Here is a 9,877-nt window from a genome sequence, read left to right as displayed (position 1 = left end):
GAGGTCCTGCTCGTTTCCCAACTGTCACACTCACGGTGGTCGTCATGGCAGAGGGTGCTGTGGGAGGTGGATGGCAGCCTTCTCCCCAGGACCCTCCAGGTCCTCTAGCCTGGGGGCCAGTGGGTGAGCTGGGGGTCCCAGGACAGGCTGAGGGCTGTATCCTCAGTAGCTCCAGAGCCCCCGCCCCAGCTGCCCTGGGAACCTCTCCCCCATCTCTGCCTCCACAATCTAATGGCAGAGGTGGCCTTCTAATGGCAGAGGTGGTCTTCACAGGTCCAAGTCTGTGGAGGCCTCAGCAACTGGAGTATTTGGACACTGCCATTCAGGTACCAGCTTCAGTCTCTCCCTTCAAGTTTCAAAACTCGGTCCAGCATAGATCAGTTGTCCATCCCTAGTAAGTGGCCGGAGGTGAGGGTTAAGTTGCAAGGACCTTGCACATTGTTAATTCAGGTCCACCTCTGTGGTTGGGGCTCTTTTCAACCAAGGGCAGTTGTCAGGAGCAGAGAATTGACCTGATGAGTATTTGCTAGAATGGGTATTCCTGTTGATGCCATACAAATGGTTCTCTCCAGATTAAATGACAAGCCTGAGGGCTGGCTGGGTTCAGGTCACCCAGTGATGATGGCTGAGCAGGGTCTGGGGACCTGGCCCTGAGGGTGCTGGCAGGAGGACCAAGACTGGGTGCTGGAGGAATACTCCTGGGCAGGGTGAATGGCACCAGCAGAGACACCCCTACACCCCCACACCCCCCCCCCCCGCCTTAGCCAGGGCCAGGGCATCAGAGGGAGAGAGTTGAGTCTTGGGACCTTGCCCTCCTTTTCAGAACGGAGAATAACATTTGTTGTTCAGTCACTAAGTCGTGTCCGACTCTTTGTGACTCCGTGGACTGCAGCACTGTCAGGCTTCTCTGTGCTTTACGACGTTTGTTTGGTGGATTTGGTGGAGGTTTACAGGAGCCTCATGACCTGACCTCTAGAACAAAGGATGTGACACCAAGAAGTTTGCAACAACTCACCACACCTCTCCATCACCTTTCCTATAAAAAGGCTTTACTGAAAGCTTTCGGGGAGTTTGGGGTTTTTAAAGCATGAGCTGCCACCCATCTTCTTGCATGGCCCTGCAATAAACCTTTCTCTGTTCCAAACTGCAACATTTTAGTTTTGATATTACTTGGCCTCACTGTGTTTCTGGAACACAAACTTGCATTCAGTAATAGATTCAGAACGTCTCAGCAGCTTAGTGTATTGCCTATGCAATGTCTGAGGTTCCAAGGCTTGGTGGGGCAGGAGGGTGGGGGTTGTTCATCAATGGGGGATTCTGCTGGCTAGAGTCTGCCACTCAGTCCTCAGCTGCTCTGAAAGGGGGACTGAGAAATAAAAGCCAGTGCAGAGTGGGCTTTGGTGAGCATTCTATGCCAGTAAGTGGGATGAGAAAACTTATGCCACCCTTAAGGGAAGGGTGAGTGATTTGGTTTAAATGGAGCATCACTTTTAAGGGAATATAATCCAGGTTACAAAAAATCTTTAATGTCAGGCTAAGGCTACATGCTGGAGAAAATAGACCACCTCTAAAAGTTTCTGAATGACGTGATTAGAACTACTGTGTGGGAATTCCCTAGTGGTCCAGTGGTTAGGACTCTGCGCTTCCACAGCAAGGGGCATGGGTGGATTTGTTTCAGCAATCCTGGAGAGAGGGACAAGAGCCTAGACAAAGGTGGGAGCAGAACTCAAGAGGCCAGGAGCTGCTTCTGGATTGTTCACTGTCAGACCCCTACTGCCTGGTACAGTCCTGCCACATGGTTAGGGCTCAATCCATTTCTGAATTAGTGAATGGAAGAATGGAAGGCAACAGAGGGGACAGATAACCTAGAGGACTTGGTGACGGAAGATCTAGGGAAGTGAAGGAGAGGGAGGTCTGGAAGCTTATGTGAGTCTTAGCTGGATGATTAGTAGGCTCCAGTGGGAGGGTGCCATTCAGGACAGTTTTGTATCAACTCTTCCCTGGATATGCTGCATCCTCTCTGACATGGCCCACACTCTGGACCTCATCTCATCCCCAAAACACTTCTTTTGTCCTGTTTTATTTATTTATTTTTGGTTTTGGCATGCAAATCCTAGTTTCCCTACCAGGGATTTGGAAGCCTGGACTCTCAACCACTGGACCACCAGAGGAGTCCCTCTTTTGTTGTTCTATGAGGAATTTCACACATTCCATCTTGTATTAGAATAATCTAGTTGTAGGGGTTAAACCCAAACAGACTTTTGTTCCCCAGTGCTGCCACTGGGTGACTTTGAATAACCATTGTTAACAATAACTGTTGTTAGCCATTCTGAGCCCAAGGTTCTTCATGTGCAAATTGGTAGCAGGAGTTATACTATCTGCCTCATTGGGTTGTTAGGAGAAGAAATGAAGCAATTGGAGTGAATTTCTCAGCACAGTGCCTGGTATGGCAAGTGCTCAAAGTTAGATACGACCATTTTATAATTTACTATAATGACAGTGTACTACTTTATAATCACATCCCAAAAGTTAATTAAGGGGAAATAACACACTTTACTTCCTGTGCCTGTAGCTATTCTTGGAAATGGGTCCTTGGGGAAAGAAGGGAGGTCCTTTGCCTGTCCTTGATGACTGTGAGTAAGAGAGAGAGAGAGAGAGAGAGTGAGTGTGTGTGTGTGTTGGGAGGAGCAGACATGATTCTGCAGAGAGCATCTATAAGGCTGGCTACAGAGATCTGGGTTCACTGGCTCTAGCAACATCTAGAAAGTAGTTTCATCCTCTTGGAATCTCAGCCTGAGCAGCTGAATCTTATTTCAAAGTAGTCATTTAGAAAATGAGTGCGCTTAAAGCTCAGGAAACCAGAGTCTGGTGAATTTTGAATCATCTCTCCAGAAGACCAAGACACTTTCCAGGCATGCGGCAAGCCTCTGCCAGGTGTTTGAGTAACAGAATTGATAACATTGTTACAATTTCAGTACATTCTCTTTCACTCTAAATCTCTTCCTGTTTGGGGAACAATGTTAGCTTTTTTTCTTAGTCAGGAATTGAAAATCTACAGCTGGTATGTGCAAGCTGCCCTTTGCTTGGGTTATAGAAATGCACCGAGTTCAGAAGAGGGAGAACTCCACCCTCTACAGGTTGCAGTTTAACACTTTTCAACACTCCAAAAGGAAATCTTGCACCCATTATCAGACATTTTCTTTTCTAACTCCCCTCCCATCCTTGTCCCTGGCAGCCACTAATCTATTTTCTATCTCTATGGATTTGCCTATTCTGGATATTTCATACAAATTGAATTATACGATATGTGGCATTTTGTGTCTGGCTGGCTTGCTTACTTAGTATATAATGTTTTCCAGGTTCATCCATGTTGTAGCAGGTATCAGTATTTTATCCTTTTTAATTGCCAAATAAAAATCCACCTGAATAACATTTCATTATGTAGCTACACCGTATTTTGTCTATCTAGTTATCAGTTGATGGACATGTAGGTTGTTTCTATTGGGGGACTATTATGAATAATGCTGGCATGAACATTGAAATACAGGTTGTGTGGACATATATTTTCATTAGGTATCTGCCTATGAGTGGAATTCCTGGGTCTTATGGTGACTCTTTTTAGCATTTTGAGGAACTGCCCAGTTGTTTTCCAAAGTGGCTATACCATTTACATTCCCACCAAAAGTGTGTGAAGATTCCAACTTCTCCACATCCTTACCAACACTTGTTACTGTCTATTTCTTAATTATAGCCCTTTTAGGCAATGTGGAGTGATATCTCATCATGATTTTGACTTACATTTCTCCATAACTAAATATATTAAGCATTTCTTCATGTGCTTGTTTAACATTTGTGTATCTCCTTAGAGAAATATGTATTCAACTCCTTTGCCCATTATTTAATTGGGTTACTTGTCTTTTTATTATTGAGTTGTAATAGTTCTTTACATATTTGGGGTAAAAGGCCCTTACCAATATATGATTTTAAATTATTTTTTCCATTCTATGTGTTGCCTTTTTACTTCTTGATGGTGTCATTTGATGCACAAAGGTTTTATTTTATTTTTTTTTATGAAGCCCAATCTTTTTTTTTAGTCATTATTCTTCTGATGTCATATCTAAGGAACCACTGTCTAACCCAAGGTCATGAAGATTTACTCCTATGTCTTCATCTAGAAACTTTATAGTTTTAGCCCTTATGTTTAAGTCTATGACCTATTTTGAGTTAATTTTTATGGATGGTATGTATTCTTTTACATACCAGCAACATTTGATGAAAATACCATTTATTCTTTCCCTCATTGAGTTATCTTGGCACCATTGTTGAAAGTGAGTTGATCATAGAAGCCCTTAATCAGGTTGAGGACATTTCCTTCTAGTCCTAGTTTATTGATAGTTTTAACATGAAACTATGTTGGATTTTGTCAAATGCTTTTCTTGTGCCCATTGAGATGAACATGTTTTTACCCTTTAACTTATTAATATGGTGTACTGTGCTATGTTGTGCTTAGTTGCATCCAACTCTTTGTGACCCCATGGATTGTAGCCTACCAGGCTCCTCTGTCCATGGGGATTCTCTAGGCAAGAATACTGGAGTGGGTAGCCTGTACCTTCTCCAGGGGAGCTTCCCGACCCAGGAGTTGAACCCAGGTCTCCTGCACTGCAGGCGGATTCTTTACCAGCTGAGCTACCCATGAAGCCCAATATGGTATACTAGGCTGATTAATTTTGGATGATAAGCCAACTTTGCATTCCTAGAATAACTATCACTTGACCATGGTATAAGATACTTTTTATGTATTACTAGATTTGGTTTGCTAGTATTTTGTTATTAAAATCTTTGCCTATTAATATAATTTTCACCTTCTCACATTTAATTCTGATGTTTAAGTTGTTTATACTTGTGCCGTGTCCAGAGAATATTGACATTATATAGTTGCTTCCCCTTTCTGTTTTTGAATCTCCCCCATATAGGATCACATTCAGAGAAAATAGGAGAGGACTGTCAGGTACGGTATTTGCACTGTCGAGTTTTGTCCCATCCTGGAAATTCTGAAACAGAAGGCCCTTTAATAATCTACTGGGTCTTGGTTTGTAACTCTGTTCCACAGAGTTCCCAAAGGTATTCTACCTGAATTTTAAGGGTTTTTTAAAATATGTATTTAAGTATTTTGAAACCCTGGATGAATAGAGATAGCATTGGTTGATATGTGTTCCATACCTAACTTTACTATTTGGATATTATGGTCAACATTAACTTATATCCCACTGATTGTTTTTATAAAAATTATCAAACATTTAAATAAAACACTACAAGTGAATGTTTTTTGAATGGGTTTCTGTGGAAGATTTCATCTATGTGCCATAGTCTATGTCCCATTATTAGATGAAGAAACTAAAGTTCTAGGTCACATGCCCAAATTGAAGGCTGAGCTGAGAAGAGATTTACTCAAGGAACTGCTTGAAAACACAAAACCGTTATCATTGAGTTCATGTACTAATGTCTGCTCTGGTCCCTGTGTTTGTTCTGTGGCTGGCTCACCTGTCTGAGTGATTCAGTGGCTCAGCATTAGAGATTTTCCCTTCTACCCTGAAGTTCTCAGATGAAATAGGAAAGAAGGGAAAGGCAATGAGAAGTGTGCTTTAGATAAAAGTTCCAAGGTGTGCAGACTTTGTGGGAATTACTAACTTATCTTTGGAGTTTAATTTGACAAAATGAGCCTGCCCAACCTCACACTTACAGAGAACTGGCTGAGTGCTTTTTGCCCAGAGTGATGCTAGGTAAGTTGAGTTGTGCAGGCTCGAAATGGCTGAAGCCCAGAGGCAGGTTACTTCTGAGAAGATCAAAGACCCCAAGTGGTAAAAATGCTCCATCCCAGCTGGACGGAATTGGGCCAAGTGTGCCTGTCCAGCACGACTGCAGGGCTCTCCTCTGATTGGGATTCCCATTTGCTTGGCATGGCTTTGTGTCCAGACTTAGTGCCTCACTGATTGGACCTGCCAGACCCTGATTGAAAAGAAGTCATTACCCAGGACAGTGATCATTCACAGAAGCCTCCCACCTCTCTACTGGTGCGCTACATCCAGGCTTTGGAAAATGGCAATGTGTCAATTGACACACATTGAACCAGGACTGGTTTTCATGTTTAACCCAGAATAAAAAAGAGGACAGGACGTGGACAATATTTTTTTAGTATGAGAAGTTAGTCATCACAAGTGGGGACCAAGATTTTTTTTCAGAAGCACATTTCAATTTAAAAAATAGGGCTTTACATGTTTTGACTTCCTTTGTGACTTACTTGCTCTCTCCCTCATAAATTCCCCTCCATCTTAAATAGGACGTAAATGTTCAGCGTGACTCATTCACAGAAGTGTTAGGAGGATCAAATGAGTTTAATACAACTTAAGTTATCAAGAACAGTGCCAGGCAAAGAGTAAAGGCTAATAAACATACTGTTGTAATTCTCAGTGTCATCATTGCAGTTATTCACCTGGACCTTCCTCCATTTATGCCTCCAACTTTTTATTACCTACCATGAGTACATGATGGGTGTTTTGGAAGACAAAATATTTTAAGTAAAGTTTATTAACTCCTTTAAGTCTTCTGGAGTGAATAAAGGAATGAGAAAAGCACAAGAATAGCTGGGTAAGTTGTGTTAGATTCCTGCCTATTTAGATGTCCAAGCCGAGAGCAGTGGAGAGAGTTAGAGCTATGCACAAAAGACCATCAAATCCTTAAGGGTGCACAGCACAGTGGTTCACACGTGGTAGATGTTGAATAATGTTAAATAATTATGGTGATTGCTCCTCACATAAGGAGTGTCCTCGGACCTCAGTGGTCCCTAAGACAGAATTAGTCCCCCGCCATCTGCATTGCTTCCCATCATGCCTCTGTCTCTATTTCAGCACCTCTGTTTCCTCCCACTGCTGTTTCCATGCCTGTTTCCTCATGCAGTTTTGTGTCTTCAAAGACAGGGACCTGTTTTCTTCATACTCCTCAGGGCCAGGTGCAATGTTTGGGACACTGAAAGAATCAGTAAGTGTATCAGTGGGAAGAAAACATGTTGGATTTAGTGATGCTGTTAAAAAAAAAAAAAAAAAGGAATTGTCTGAAATAGTGTGTCCTAAGTTCCCCAGTCAAGCTCTGGAAAACACATATGGATTTGGGAGATGATCACAAACCACTCACACCTGGGATCCACTTCAAGGCTACCCTAGTAGTTGGTAGGATGTATCTTCTTCCCATGCTTGAAAATTAAAATTATATTTGTGCAATTCTAATCTCCTGCAGTGGGTGTGATAAAATAAAACAAACCACAACACGGACTTCAGGGTCAGAGAGACCCTAACCTGCATTTCCTCATCTCCAAAATCAGCTTCACTATTACCTCTTAAGGTTCCTGAGGATGTACAAATAATGGATATGCAGATGTCCCACACTCAGGGGACCCTTGCTGGATGGTGGTTTCCATTCTCAACAGAGCCTCAGTATTACTGATTTTAATTTCATGGTCTCATCTGTGAGTTCTCCTACAGTTTATGGGGCCAAGAGATGTGAAAACACTTGGGCAGTTGGGCAATCACTTGGGTTTTCATGGCTTAAAAGCTGGTATTAATGGAAAAGAATTAAATGTTTATCCTGCCTTTCCTGGGCTTCCCATGTGGTGCTAGTGGTAAAGAAGCTGCCTGCCTATGCAGGAGACATAAGAGACATGGGTTTGATCCTTGGGTCGGGAACATCCCCTGGAGGAGGGCACAGCAACCCACGATGGTGTTCTTGCCTGCAGAATCCCATAGACAGAGGAGCATGGCAGGCTATACAGTCCTTAGGGTCTCAAAGTGTTGGACACGACTGAAGTGACTTAGCATGCAGGCACCTGCCTTTCCTGTATGAGTTATACTACTAAGCAGCCAAATAGTGTCAAATTTTCTTTTTTTAAGAATATTTCAGCTAACTTATGAAGATGGGAAGGTAGAATATCACCAATATGCAACTCCTAATGAATCAATGATCACCAATGGCTGCTAAAATCACCCAAAGGAATATTCTTGCAAAAAAAATATGGAACCCAAATTTAACCACATCCTGAGTACAGCTACCAATTTACAGGAAACATTGTAAAAAGGGAATTGGCAAAAATCCATACTGTGGGAAACTCAATAGTACAAGCAGTTTTGTTTTTTTCCATAAAAAGAAAGAAGAGAAATGCATAGAAACTTTAGATTTAAAAATACCAAAGAGATACCTCAAGCAATCAGAATATATAGACCTTGTTTGGATCCTTTTAAGTAACTTTAAAAAGACAACCATTATGACATTTATGAAACAATTAGGGGGGAAAGATCTTATGATTTATCTTAAACTAACATTTTCCTTTAATTATGTACATTTTGCCCTGTCCTACCCAACCTCATTCTCCTGGATAAAGAGCACTGAATTTAAAAAGAAAATTAGATTACTTCTAACTCTTGAGAGGTCTGGGTCAAGGGCCCACTTACCATGTCTAAATAACTAAAAAACATTTTCTGAGTTGAGGTAATTCCCTCCTCTCACCATAAGAACCCACAGAATTTTGGGTAAGAGCATACTGGCAGGCAGCTTTTTGGGGAAAGTGGTTCCAAGGAAGAGAAGTAAGAGTCTTGGAAGAGAAAACAAGGAAAAAAGGGAAACCACCCCAAGTGTACATTATCAAACTAATCACCACTATGGGCAACTGGTTAGATCCTTCAAGGGCTTCTCCAAAGAGCCACGTAGAATATAGGTCTGAATTGTCTTCCTGAGGGGACAAAAGAGGGGAATATCTATCCTTGGTTCTGGGTTCTGTCAGTCAAGGGTTGCCCAAGGAGGGTTTGCTCTCTAGCACTTCTGGGTTTGCACACGTGTCACAGTGGCTTGAGAACATGGTAGCATGGGGAGATTTAATCTCTGGTCTCCCATCCATGGTTTGCCTCCTTCTTTTCCCTTTGGATTTATCCCAAGTCACAGGGGGGACTTTCACACATGCATGTGGACATTCTGCCCACACCTCCAAGCTCCATATAACCCTCCCGCACAAACAGCTCCTCCTGAGCCACCTGGAAGTCTAAGGGTATGCACAGTGACACACTTCTCAGGAAGACAGACCTGGGAAGAGGCCCCAGCAGACTGTAGAGCTAGTCCACAGCCTGCTGGGCAGAGAATTTGGGGGTCCAGGGCATCCAGAGCATAGCCTAGGGCAGGGAGCAGGGTTCTGGGTGAGCATGTCCCATTGGTCATGGGCTGTGGTTGGAAAGTGGTCAGAGTAGGTCCTTTAAAGAATGGGACCCCAGGCAGGGGACCTACTGCTTAAGCCAAAAAGCAGTGCCAGTTCTTTTCTACCCACAGACTTTACACTATCAGGCTCTGGAATCAGATTTTTGTTAATCTTGATCCAGGTCGCAAGCAACAACATTAGGGAAACTGCTTACCTGTTCAGTTTCTTCACTGGAAATGGGAAGGAAGAGGGAGGCTACTGGGAGGGTTAAAGGTGACAGTGTTACACAAGCACCTACTCTGTGCCTGGCATGTAGGAGCTCTCCACAGTGGGCAGGTCTGTGAGGGTCCAGAAGTGCTGCCTCCATTCAATGGCATCTGGGGTCAGAGTTTGAGCCCAGGGTGGAGAGAGCAGTTCAGGGAAAGGGCCCAGACTGGAGGCAATGAGATTTTTCTTTTTTGGTACAATTTTCCTGGAAATGTACAAAAAGTAATTTTGATAGGTTTTTGACAGAGTCCCAAAGTTCTTTAAGAGTTTCTCTAGATCCCACTGTAAGCTCCTTGAGGACAAAGCTGCATATTGTTTTCTAATAAAACCCTAGCTCTTAGCATATTGCCTGGCACATAACTGAGTACAGTCAGGGCT

At 42.9% G+C, this 9,877-nt stretch overlaps 1 protein-coding gene across 5 annotated transcripts in view; it reads left to right on the top strand.

Moving 5' to 3' along the window:
* Positions 1–9,877, top strand: part of CNGA3 (cyclic nucleotide gated channel subunit alpha 3) — a 38,353-nt gene that overhangs the window by 2,910 nt on the left and 25,566 nt on the right. The window contains exons 1-2 of one of the 5 annotated variants that reach the window (XM_081484533.1): positions 27–123; positions 274–326. The exons of 2 other annotated variants lie outside the window; for them this stretch is intronic. The gene's annotated coding sequence lies outside the window, so the exon portion shown is untranslated. Of the gene's footprint in view, positions 1–26; positions 327–4,973; positions 5,009–6,468; positions 6,646–9,877 lie in introns of those variants that run through there. 2 more of the 5 variants (XM_081484530.1, XM_081484529.1) reach the window with 2 other exon arrangements.

This window comes from Giraffa tippelskirchi, chromosome 4 (assembly GCF_054371585.1).
Source record: "Giraffa tippelskirchi isolate mGirTip1 chromosome 4, T2T-mGirTip1v1.2.pri, whole genome shotgun sequence".
In the NCBI taxonomy this organism is placed as follows: Eukaryota; Metazoa; Chordata; class Mammalia; order Artiodactyla; family Giraffidae; genus Giraffa; species Giraffa tippelskirchi.
This window is presented reverse-complemented; position numbering and strand designations above follow the sequence as displayed.